This window comes from Tachypleus tridentatus, chromosome 10 (genome assembly GCF_004210375.1).
Source record: "Tachypleus tridentatus isolate NWPU-2018 chromosome 10, ASM421037v1, whole genome shotgun sequence".
Taxonomy (NCBI): Eukaryota; Metazoa; Arthropoda; class Merostomata; order Xiphosura; family Limulidae; genus Tachypleus; species Tachypleus tridentatus.
This window is the reverse complement of record NC_134834.1, coordinates 61,658,585-61,672,220: the sequence shown is the minus strand read 5'-3', so window position 1 is coordinate 61,672,220 and position 13,636 is coordinate 61,658,585. Positions and strand designations below refer to the sequence as shown.

The 13,636-nt window shown below is 34.5% G+C and overlaps 1 protein-coding gene across 7 annotated transcripts in view; it reads right to left on the bottom strand.

The window, feature by feature from the left end:
* LOC143229404 (rap guanine nucleotide exchange factor 2-like) overlaps positions 1-10,503 on the bottom strand; it is a 171,031-nt gene extending 160,528 nt beyond the window's left edge. For 6 of the 7 annotated variants that reach the window (XM_076461688.1, XM_076461696.1, XM_076461695.1 and 3 more), the window contains exon 1: positions 10,069-10,503. The gene's annotated coding sequence lies outside the window, so the exon portion shown is untranslated. Of the gene's footprint in view, positions 1-2,460; positions 2,590-10,068 lie in introns of all 7 variants that reach the window. The other variant, XM_076461689.1, reaches the window with a different exon arrangement.
* Between the last annotated feature and the right edge of the window lie 3,133 nt (positions 10,504-13,636).

Below are 13,636 nucleotides of genomic sequence, written 5' to 3'. Positions count from 1 at the left end.
CTTGGACCACGAATTGGTGTTACCAATCTCATTTACAGAAACAAACAAAAATTGTCAGAAGATTCACAAGTAAATAATAATGGTTTTATCCATGAACCTGCATTTCAGTGATCCATAAGAGTTTAGAGTGATAGCAAGCCCATTCCTGGTGTTAATGTGTAAAAAACACCAGGTTAAATCTGAAGGTAATATATTAACCTGGAACTTCACTAATGAGGATCATAAACTAAAATCAAACTTGTAGTTATATCTAGATCTTTTAATATAATCTCTTTAGAATTAAAACATTCAGTAAAATGAAACATTCTTTTTTTTTCATTATAAGAATAAATACAAGTTTACAATTAATTTATGTTTCTAAGATACAAGTTCCATTATTCTCAGAATAATAATACTAAACTTGGTTTTTTGTTTATCAAAGGTGGTCTAAGCATATTTATTTTTATACCTTAATTTCTTAAACAGTTTCTAACAATGACTGTTAATTGTGTTTGAATCTTTATTTGCCTCATGATACACAATAAATTCCATTCTTTTTTCAAACAACCACAGAGTGTCCATTGTTGTCTAAGTGATATACAAATTACTATTCTTAATCCCCTTCTAAACAGTGTAAAAATAAGCATTACAGAATGTCTGGTCTCCAGAGTGAATAAAATTTGTAACAAAGAAGGTAGGAAGAAAGAGAAAAAACATCACTATGATACTCCTTGAATTGTATATCCAGAACATTTGATGAAAAAAAAGATTAGAACCATGAACAGGAAGAAAGTTCCAAAAATACAATTATACTCCCATATAACAAAGGTATTTCTGAAAATGTACAAGGTTGGTATAAACAGTATAAAGATAGAGCTTCACCCAAAATCAACAACATGATTGAGAGCTTAAATGCAATTTACAAACCTTTTAACTGTGGACTTCCTTCAATACCTGGGAGAAACAAAAGACAGAATCCAAGGATATAACAGACATTAAAGATTGTGTAATGTTGCTCTATCTATAACAGACCATTATACAATAAAAGGACATATAAAGACGTGTGATGGAATACGATCCACACAACAGAAAGATAAAACAATATCTCTGCATTCATCTAACTGATAATACACTAAGCCATTCTACCAAAGTTAGCAGATATGGATAATTCCCGTGAAACCATTCAAACAGTTAAATGATTCAAGTCATAATAAAAGAGACACCAGTTAAGTGGGCAGCATACCAACTTTTAACAAGGAAATCCAAAAATGAATCCTGACATTTACCACCACAAATAGTATCCCCTCAGGACTTCCCAGAGAATTGTGGTAGACTAGGTGCTGAAACATAGAACATAATTAATTTGTAATAACATCTAATGTTTCAAAAAGATTAGTAATTAATTAACAATTAAAGTTAAGTGATTTTTATATACAATAATAATCATGATAATGAATTGGAATCAATGACAGATTCCGATATTTTACACAATTAATAGAGGTTTTAGAACTCTTGTAAAGTTTACTAGGCAAAATCAGCCAATTTCTTTTAACTTTTAATCTTAAAAAAATATTTTAAGATGTGGTTTGTTTTAATCACAAATAAACTGATGAATTCAGCTTTGAAAATAGAAATAATAAAAAGGCAATATTTGTGTGAAAAAAAACTGGTGATGTTTAAGAGAAAGATTTAGGTGTGATTTACTTCATTTTAATCTTACTTGTTACATGTGACAACTGTACATTAAGCACACAGGCAACAACTAAAGCTAGAACAATTGGCACTAAAAACAAAGAAAGTACAGAGAGATCAGTATCTTACATTAATATAATTTTTAATTTGCATATAAGCAGTTGATATAAAGTCATTTTGATAAAAGTTAAGAAAAAATTACCTTTACGCTCCAGATAAATACAAAAATATATGTTTTTACTTAAACCAATGTTTTGCTTTTGTGGCTTCTTCAGAGTCAATATACATAGCTGTTTGATATAAGAAAAGTCAATTTCACTTCAGTGGAACAGCATACAATAGAAGTAAATTTTTACATTGTTTGGAATTTTGTAAGTTGGTTGATTTGGTGTTTTATGGCACAAAGTAACTGGGCTATCTGCACCAAACATCTGGTAAAAAGTTAAAATTAAATGAAATTTAGTAAAATTCACAAAAGGAAATTAAGGTAAAACAAAAAGTAAAAAAAAAACAAAACATAAATAGCATAAAACCAATGTTTACATCTAGTCTACAACATTATGAGAAAAACTACAGTAATACAATTTGTAAAGGACTTTCTGTAGCATAATTGTAATTATCATAACTCATCAGGAAGACTAATAGATAAGTACAAAAATTACCATCAGTCACCTGAAATTGGCCTTTCCATTCCTGGTTCCAAGTTATTTGACTCTATGGCCATTTTCAAAAAGTAAAAAGTAATAACAGTTTTAAAAGACTTGTAGCAAGATTTTAGTAATAACTCACCAGGATGACTAGAGGGTGGTTCAAACATCAGTGTTAGTCATCTGAAGTTGACCTTTCCAGTCCTGGTTTCATGTATTTTGATGTTATGGCCATTTTCTAATTTCAAATCAAACTAGATGGACTGTGATTCTAAAAAGGGAATCACATTAAAAAAGGTCTAATGTATAAATTAAAAAAATTGAATGTCATTAAAAAGATTAATGGCCTTTAAAAAACTAAAAACACTACCAAGGTAAAGAGTGTCACCATCACCAATAACACTGTCTAATGTCATGGACAAACCTTGGGATAGAACATGTTTAAAATGGTGCCATCATTGAGAGTCTCAACAACAGCAAGAAAGTAAAATGTGGATTATTGTGATCTGAGTATTATACAGATAACACATTGGTTCATCAGTTCCAGATAAAAAAAAAAAAAAAAGACAAACAATGAGCTAAAAAACTGTGACCAATGCATAGTCTAGTTAGAACAACTTTTTCTTTCTGGTACTTACAAGAGCAAGATGGTCAAAGTCCAATATAGAGTGTTATTTGGAAAAGCTTTTTTTCATGTTGCTCACTCCAAGTCAACTGCCAGCTGGCATGGAGCCGAGCCCTGAATACAGGACCATAGTCCATGTATGGAATAGGCACAGCAGTGATACTGCCAGAGCAGATAGATTTAGCTGTCGTGTCTGCAAGCTTGTTCCTGCAAATACCAATATGGCCCAGTGTCCAGAAAAACTGGATAGAAGTAGATGTTAAAGAGAAATGGGCCAGTCTGTTTTGAATATTGGCAAGAACAGGGTGTGAAGTAACATGAAGCAATTCCAGGGCCAGTAGTGAACTAAGCGTGACAGTATAAATAGTGCAGTTTGAATACTGGTTAACTTCTATGTGATCCAGGGTAAGAGAAATGGCATACAGTTCAGCAGTGAACACAGAAGCTGTGGAGGGGATTCTGTGAGCAACCACCAAACCACAACAAACCATGGCAGAGCCCACACAGTCACCTGATATTGAACCATCTATATAACTAGGAATGGAAGGATAGTTCAAAAGATGTTCAATAAATAATAAAAACAGTATTTTCATTTGGGAGTGTCTGCTTTTCTCAGATGACTTAAAGATAGGTCACATTTGGGGACTGTAAGAAGCCATGGTGGGATGAGCTGAGCTGACCAGTGGATATAGCAACGCTATCCAAGGAGAGACCTAATTCATGCAACTGTGTCTGGATACAAAGGCCAAAGGGGGCAATGGCAGATCTTCTGTTCTGTAAAAGTATGGCCAACCGAGGAAGAAAAACACAACCCCAAGTAAGATGCTTTGGTAAGGAACGAAGTTTCGAAATGAAAAGGTAATTGCAAACAGCAGAGGTGCAAAGAAGGTTCATGAGACTATGTATAAGCTCTGAACTGGGAAAGTGCAGAAAGCCCCAGTGTAGAGGCAAAGTCTTTTATGATGAATGGGATCCAGCATCTTTAAGGCTGAGGTTCTGGCAGAGACATAGACCAGTGATCCATAGTCAAGTTTCACTTGAATGAGAGCATGATATATCTTTAGCATAGAATGTCGATCTGCACCCCAAGTGGTGGAAGAGAGGACACAGGGGATGTTCAGTGCTCTTGACCCGTAGCTGCTTGATATGTGGTATGAAGGTTAGCTTACAGTCAAAGATAAGTCCCAAGAACTTTGTCTCAGGGACCACAGACAGCACAACTTCACCAGTACGGAGTTCAGGATCAGGGTGAATACCCTGTTGGCAGCAAAAGTGCATGCAAAAGGTTTTAGAGAGAGAGAAGTTAAAGCCGTTTGCTGTGGTCCACTTCAGTAAATGACTAAGGGCAGTCCGTAGCTGCCGCTCTATATACCTCATGTTCGATGACTGACATGAGAAGTGAAATTCTCCAATGTTGAGCCCGTTTATAACAGTGAAAGGGAGTTGTTCAATGATGGCATTAATCTATACAGTGAAAAGTGTGACACTCAAAACACAGCCCTGAAGAACTCCATGTTCCTATAGAAAAGAATGGGAAAGTGTTGAACCCACATGAATTTGGAATTGCTTGTCCATTGAAAGGTTTTTTAAAAAAATGGGCAAATAGCCATGTAACCTATATAAATGGAGGTCTTGTAAAATACTATACCTCTGTTTTATTATAAGCCTTTTCAATGTCAAAGAATATTGATACAAGATGTTGTCATTTGAGAAAGGCTTCTCTGATTGATGTTTCAAGTCAAATCAAGTGGTCCATGGTGAAACGCTGTCATCAGAACTCATGCTTGGTGGGCAAGAGAAGGTTGTTTGATTCGAGGAAGCAAATAAGATGAGTATTAACCATCCTCTCCAAGATCTTACAGAGACAGCTCATCAAAAAAATTGGATGGTAGTTTGAAGGAATCTTTGGATCCTTCCCTGGCTTAAAAAAAGGTAGGACAATAGCCTGGTGCTGGGCATCAGAAAAGACATTCTCCTGCCAGATCTGGTGAAAAACAATCAAAAGAATAGCAAGAGAAGCAGGAGATAGATGGTGCAGCATTTCATTGTGTACATCATCAGATCCAACCAATGTACTGCTAGACTGATGGAGGGCCAGTTTGAGTTCCACCAGTGTAAAGGGACGATGATAGTCACAGAGACAATCAGCTCAAAAGGAAAGAGGTAATCACTCTTCCCAAGTCTTGATGGCTAAAAAGGTGGAGGAAAAAGCAGAAGTGCTAGATACCCAGCAAAAGCTTTCACCTAGAGTACCAGCAATGCTCCAGGTATCAGTTACATCCTGGCTATCAGAGAGGAAGATCAAGAGGGGGACAGAATTATATTGCCTACTGACCTTTCGAATCTTGTCCCATATGACTTTAGAACTGGTGGTAGAAGATATGCTGGTTGTGAACTTAATCCAAGATTCCTTCTGGCTTTGACGTCTAACCAACTGAGCATGTGTATGCACCTGCTAAAAACAACATGGTTCGAGACTGTGTGATATCTACAGAAAGTATCCCAGGCCTGTTTTTGAGCCTTCCATGCCATGTGGCAGGCAGTATCCCACCACAAATAAGGATATCATGGAAAACGTTTTGAGGTTTTAGTAATACATTGAGCAGCTGCTAATATAATACAGTCAGCTACTGCTGCCACATAGTCGTCTATTCATGGCTTACAGATGATGGTAGGATCAAGTTCTGCGAGAGCCGTGAAAGAGGGCCAGTTTGCATGATCCAGCTTCCACCAGGACACACGGGTTGGGTGGCATCAACCATGGCCAGTCTCTCTCAAAATATAGGAAAATGATCACTGCCTCGTGGATTATTGTCAACTCTTCATGAAAAATAGGAGAATAATGAGGGGGGGGGCAAATTGAGAGATCAATAGCAGTAAAGAACTGACTAGGTGCATGAAAGTAAATAGAAGAACCAGTATTGAAAAGAGAAAAGTTGTGAACAGAGAGCACATACTCTACGGAACAACACCTCCTATCAATATCAGCACTTCCCCAGAGGGGATGATGTCCATTAAAGTTCTCCAGGATTAAAATGGGAGATGTGAGTGAGAGCCATTGCAACTGACACAATGAGGGTCTATTTTACACTCATAGGCATCATGGTCCTTGCCACTGCAATAAGCACATGTCAAGGAACCACGACATGACATCTTCAAGTAACCAAACTGCTGACACTGGAAACATCTGAATGTGTTTAGAATGTATGGCCATACCTTGCAATTAAGATAACCTGCCCTGATGGTGGCAAGTGGATGTGGTGATGTAAATGTCAGAATGAGGAGATTGGTCAGCATGGTAATTCCATCTTTGCGAGTGGAGATGCGCTTAAGTGCAGAAATTCTCTGGGTGGAGAAACCAGCAAGAATCTCCTACTCAGGGATGTTCTTCAAATCCCTCTCAACAATAACCCCTCCTGACAAATTCAAAATACCATGGGGCATAATCTCAATGGGTATATCCTCAATCAGATTTGAATGTAAGAGTTCATTGTGTTTATATGTGGATGTTTCCAACAATATGTAACCTGAGCTAAGCTTTTTGATTGACTTTGGAGAGCCAGCAAGTCCCTTCTGAATAAAAAAAGGGAGATATTTTCCCTGATGATTTGTCTGAAATAGAATGTAATATAAGAAAATGAGGTATTTGTGTTACAGATGTTGAAAATTGCTGCTCGGAATCTTCAAGACATGGTCATTTACCTGTGGAATGTTTTTTCACTATTTTAAGTTTTTATCTGGAGGTCCATAATAGAAAAAGAATGTTTCAGTGCCCACTAAACCCATCCACCATGGAGCCCCATGAGGGGATGCACAACAATGCAGCAATGCCGGGGTTTTGAGAGCACTATACCCAAACACCAGCATCAGATACAATGTCCACAACACCTATTGAGAACATCCAACACTTGTACTTGGTTGATCCTAACCCAAGTGGACCAGCTGACTGACACTAGGGGCACTACCCCAAGGCCACCTGTCTTCAGGAGTTCAAGACTAAAGTGGTGTGTTAGGGTTGGACCCCTCAACCACCAGGATTCTCTACTCCTTTTCACAGGTCACCATGCACGGCAAACATGTGGGTGAATATATAGATCCCAGAGGAGGTAGACTGAAAGAACAAAACCTTCCCTCGGAGGTCCTCTCACCACATACAGGAATACACACTGTGGGGAACCCTTTCAGATAAATTATTCATACATTCATTTGATAAAGATGTGTTCAGACTGGGGATTTAGAATCTGCAAAATAAGGATATCCCTTGTACTTAATGGCATTGCAAAAATTGGTATACAGATCAACTCTCAGCACTGAAAACATCCTCAAAGATCTACAAGTTATACTCCAGTCACAGTAAGCAAATTGTGGTACTTTGTAACAGGTTAGAATTTACAAACACAAATATTGCTGGTAATAGCTATGCATATGTCACAGGCAACAGTACACAATATTACTAAAGAAGATCTCTGCTCGAAAAGTGATTAATGTGACATATAAACAAGTTGCTTCAACAATATATCCATTTAACCATTGCATACTTCAAGCAGCTGGAGAATGAAATGGATATTCATGCTGTTCCATACAAAGAAATACTATAAAATCTGGTGTAATTGGTCTATTGAAAGGAGCACTCTTTCATCCTTGTATACTAGATTACTTAAAGGCGTGGGTGCTTTTTACATGACAGTTTTTTTTTTTCAGTGATAACTACACTGCAGGGCTACTGTCATGATGCATAGTTCTCAGATAGAGCATGATCACACATTTCAATGACATTTCAATACAATACAGTTATGGCAATATAAAAGTTTTAATGACTGCAATAAAAGTAAATCATTACAAAATCAGAAAAATGTACCCAAGTACAAATTTAAATCCATTTATCTAAGCATCAAGTTTATTGTCATTTAGTATAAATTATTTTAACAAAGATATCTTATAATACCTTTAATACATATAAACTTGAATATTGTCCAGTATCCTTCACACTTAAATCAAGTGGTGAACAAATTAATGTTCTTTTTCCATTAAATAGTATTGATTAGCTCCACTACTTTCCAACTGTTTACTGAACATGTTAATCAGCACAGTTCAATTAAAGCATTGTTCACAATCCATCAAACACAAGAGTTGCCCTGTGTTTTGTCAAAATTGCATTTTGCAATTTTTAACATTTGTGGGTGACAATACATATTGTTTTGTGATTTCTTTGGCACCAAACTTTAGTGTTAGTAAAATCATAACATCGATGTTTCATTCACATCATAGTTACAACATGGCTGTCTGTTTACTGTACAAGTGAAATTACAGGTAGTTAATTTCATCTGCTTATACATGCCATGCAATTGTCAGTTCAACAAGTAATAAATAAGTGGCTCCTGGTTTTGAACATTGGCAACACAATTCTGAGGCTTGCTGTATTTATGGCTAACTTTTTATGAACCAGAACTGTCCATCAAACAAAGTACATTTAAGTGTGACCTTACAAACTTATTTTTACATATCTCAATATCAATTTGACATTTAACAGTACCATTAATGAATTTCATTTTGTTTAGTTTTAAACACTCCGTAATAAAACTATTTCTAATTTCTATACCATTTTAATGGCCAATCATATGCATATTTTTTAAAACTACCTGTCTTGCAAAATATCTTTATATAATCAAATTTAGACATACAACCACAATATTACCAGTATGACTGGCATATTCATAAACACATACTAATAACAGATTATTATAACTTCCAACACTGATGTTCACATATTTAGCTGCTTATTGTTTTTCACATTAAAGAGGGGTCCACCATGTTTAGAACCCACATTTTTATAAGAATGAACACAAAGATCCTTATGAAATGCATCTATTAGTACTAAATTACTCATTTGTAACTGTTTATCAGTACTGAAAATGTTCAATAAAACATGTACATAATTAAGTTATACAAATAATGTAAAATGTTTTAGTCCAGTCATACCATAACCTCTTTTAAAAATGTATTTACATTCCTTCCATTTAGATCAACCATCTACTCTTTTGCCCTGGTATTACAATAATGGCAAAGAAATGTTTAACCCATTTCTTTAACTTCAAAATCTCCCATGAACAACAAATGTTTCCATCAATACCTGTATGCATATGACTCTAATAAGCCAATGAGAACTGAAGAAAATAAGTTTCTTTTTTGCTTAAGTATTTCTTCCCTAAAACATTGTATTTTAATTAATATGCCACCATGAAAACAGTGCTAATCTCCCCCTCCTTTATTTTTAATAGTTTCTAAAAAGACCAAAAAATAAATGTTGCATATTAATAATCTTTGTTAAAACAGTACTCTGTAACACCAATGATATCTAACAAGTTAACAACAATAAGATCCAAAAATTTCTAACACTAAACCTTGTAAGAAAGAGTTCTAGTGACAGTGTGAAATAAACACTAATAGATGATGATGCCCTTACTATAAAAATAATTATGTTGAAATGGTATGTACAATAACAAACCTGTTGGTCCATTTAGACCATTCCATTCCAGCTTAGAAAAACAAACAAAAACATTCAAAGTTAGCCCTTATCATTCAACTATATATTACATCTACCACTAACAATAGCACATTGCTTGAAGGGCATAAGAAAATGATCAACCAGAATACCACGATCTTACTCCATAACACTGCTACAATTATTTCCATTATAATTACTTATAATTTATAATACAACCTACATGAATTACCTTGCATTTATTATATTTAAAAGTCATTTATCATCTATTTGCCTAAAAAAAAAAATAAATCATAACAGTAACTTAGCTTTAAAAATCTTTAAGGCCTCAGACAAAATTTTGGAACCTGAAAGACAATCCAGGGTAGTCAGAAACATTCATTTGCCATTTCTCAGGAGACTTATCACATTTTAAACTTTCCATTTTTTTTCTTAAAAAGCTCAGAATTAATGTGATCATCTTGTTTCCATCTGGAAAATGCTGTTTTGTTTTTAAACTTTTGAGTCTGAAACCTAAGCTACAGCGAGCTAATTAAGGTTTTTATACATTAAAGTACCATTCATACACATTTGTATTACATTTACTAATTTAAATTTCTATACAAAACTGACAATATGCTTACCTAGGCCTAGTACCAATATAACTTAGTTGATTAGACAGAACGATCGTATTCTTCCCTGGAATTAGTCTTAATCTCAATCGTTACAAGCTCAAAAACTAAGAGAGTAAATGTTGTACAATACGTCTTTTGCAAATCTCACTCTCGAATCTCACATTTACTCAAGACAAGGGTAAACTTTGTTTGTATCTACCATGACGCCGAGCACTGACTGAACCAAGATTCTAGTTTTAATTTACAGTATTTGACGTTAAGTTCATGCACACAGTCAGAAGAATCATTGGTTTAATGAAGTTCATCCAGCACTGAAACAATATATATAATTATGTAACAGTAACAAAAAACATCATTACATTTAACAATCAGCATCAATACTTTTTACAACCTTTCTACATAAATACAATGGAAAGCCACCAAATTTTTTAAAACCACCGAATAGTAGCGACGCGTAGTGTCAGATATAAGAAATAGTTTTGTTTTCAAATCCTTTCTTGCATAACGCCTTGTTTAATTAACAGTAATGATGAATTAAAGGTGTATGTTTTATTACATAGATATATGATATAACTCAAGCATTAGAAGATTCGTATATAGTTAAAGCTACCATTTAGTTAAACTGAATATTGAAATGTATTCATTTAAAATTGAGTTATAATCACTCAATCAAGTGTTAATAAGCGATACCATCATTAACAAATACTGTAAAACAAAATACTGCCAAGAAAATTTCTATATTTCAACTTGTAAGATAGCATATACTTCCATAATATATACATTATTTTGGAATAATGTAAAGATCCTGTATCTTGTCGTTCCGACTTACAATAAAAACATTTGCAGTTAGAAAATTATTTTAGTGTATTTTTTCTGTATATTACCGTTCCTATTGAAATTCTCCTAAGAAAGTTCCATAATTAATAGCATATTTCAGGCAATAACAAATTCTTCAAATTGTATAAAATGTTATTAAAAAAGGTTGTCGTTTTTCATGTAAATAATTAGTTTGTATGCAATTATATAATTGTATAATATATTTTGTTCTCGATATATTTGCACTAATATATATTTGGAAATTATTTGTTTGTTGTTAAGCGTGTAGCTATACAATTGGCTATCTGTGCTCTGCTTACAGTGAGTAACAAACCCAATTTTTAGCGTTATAAACAGAACGAATTTGCTCATGGTAAACCAGGCAACTGCCCCGTGGGCTGGTGTATATGATGCACTATGATAAACTGATTTTAAACTTTAATTGTTTAGCCAGTATGCAATATGTTATGTTGTCCGGGCTAGTCCTTAATGCCAATCTATCTTTGATCATAAGCTCTCAGACTTAATACCGATCCATCAGGGAACGTTTGTGAGTAAAAACGGCATATTTGGTGCTTTTGAATATTTGTTCACTCATCGCAAAAAGACGATAACACTGTTTAACTTGTATAATATGCAACTTATTTCTAGAATTTGAAATTAAAGTAAAATTGTAAATGTGTGATAAAGTCGACTTGTTAAAAAAAAACATAGCTTGCCAACAGCTAGAGTTACAATAAAAAGTCCAATTACTATACCTAGCGCTACTACAGCAGTATGTCTGCGGATTTACAACACTAAAATCAGTGATTCAATTCCCCGCGGTGGGCTCCGCAGATAGCCCGATGTGACTTTGCTATAAGAAAAACACACGCACAATTACTAAAAATCAATGTATTGTTATGAGGGCGTACTATGCAGTCCTGCTAAATGTTTTCTATTTTTCTAACTTACGCTAAAATTTTCCATATATATTAATATATGTAATATTTAACTATAATTCATCATTTTCAGTTTCTGTGCTTAAGGAATTGTCTACCCCTCGCTAGTACAGCGGTATGTCTCCGGTTTCATGTATTTTTGTTTATACCCCCTCTTTGAGGTGGGATGAATAAAAAGAAAAAAAATCCGGATTTACAACGCTAAAATCAGGGGTTCGATTCCCCTCGGTGGGCTCAGCAGATAGCTTGGTGTGGCTTTGCTCTAAAAAACATATATACATACAAACATACAAGGAATTGTCTAAGTTCCTCTTATCTTTGTTACCTATTGTTTTGGGTCAATCATTCATTTATGGTGTTACGCATGCCTTATGATAATATTTCTCTAAAGCCGAAAACACTATCCATGGGCAGACAGCGATCATTTTTACTAATGAGTCAGGTAATAACTTAAGGATACAACCTGTCTAATTTTCCTATTGAAATGACCAACAGTGACGTTAGGAGAGTACGTGCCCTGCAAAATATTACTATTATTTAGTATACATGTGTGTGTTCCCAATCTGAAACAGATTCTTTTTTCTTTCACCGAGATTTCTGTAAAATTTGGTAAAACTGCTAAAGTTAAAATACTCAAGTTGATTCTTTTGTGAAACATACAAAGATAGATATCACTGTGTTTTTCATTATGTGTGTGTGTGGGTTTTTTTCTTATAGCAAAGCCACGTCAGGCTATCTGCTGAGTCCACCAAGGGGAAATTTCATTATGTCTAGACTCTTTCTCTTCTCACAGCTCAGTCAGGGCTAGGGAATTCAGAGTTACTCCCACAATACATTTTCTTTCAAAATTCGTTTTATTCTACGGTTTATACGCGATCACTGTTAGGAGAAATTGGCGTAACTGAAAAAACCATATAAGTACTTACATCAATATGTTACATTAAAAATATTGTGTAATGTTTTCGTATTTTTAGTCCTTTTCTTTATATTTTCCACTTCCTCTCAGTTGTGTCTCCAAATTTAAGGTAATATATAAAAACGTTAATAATAACGCTATTTTGAAAAGCTAGTTCAAAAAGTTATGATATTCACAAAAATAGTACAAAGTGTATGTTATCACTATTACTTTAAGATAATACAAAATTACGACCTCAGCGGTATATCTGAGGACTGAGGACTACCCGTGGTGGGCAGAGCTTTGTGCTTAACTATAAAGAAACAATAGAAAATTACATTTTAGAAATTTGAATGCATTAGTATTGCATAAATTATGTATTTATAAAATATTAAATACAGTCATGTGAAAAAAGTTAGGACACCCTATGAAAGCCTGTGTATTTTTGTAACATATTTGGATATATAAATATTTAATCTCAATTTTAACAATATTGAGAGATTATATGAATATAATTAAACAATTAAAACTGAAGAAAAGACTTTTCAAGATCGTCTGTAAATGTAGTTCTTCAAAAATGCAGATTCTAACTGAGGAAAAACTTAGGACACCCCACATTTATTCCCACTTAAAATGGCTCAACTCATACACAGGTGTATCACACCAGGTGCACATGATTAAAAGATCGTTACTCAGCATTTTGAACGAGGTTTGCCCTACTTAAATCTCAGACATTTAGTTTGGTGTGCTCCTGAGTGTTGAAGTGAGAGTGAGCACCATGGTGAGAGCAAAAGAGCTGTTTGAGGCCTTCAGAAAGAAAATTGTAGCAGCTTATGAGTCTGGTAAGGGATTTAAAAAGATTTCAAAAAGATTTTGAAATCAGCCATTCCACTGTCCGGAAAGTAGTCAACAAGTGGAGGGCTTT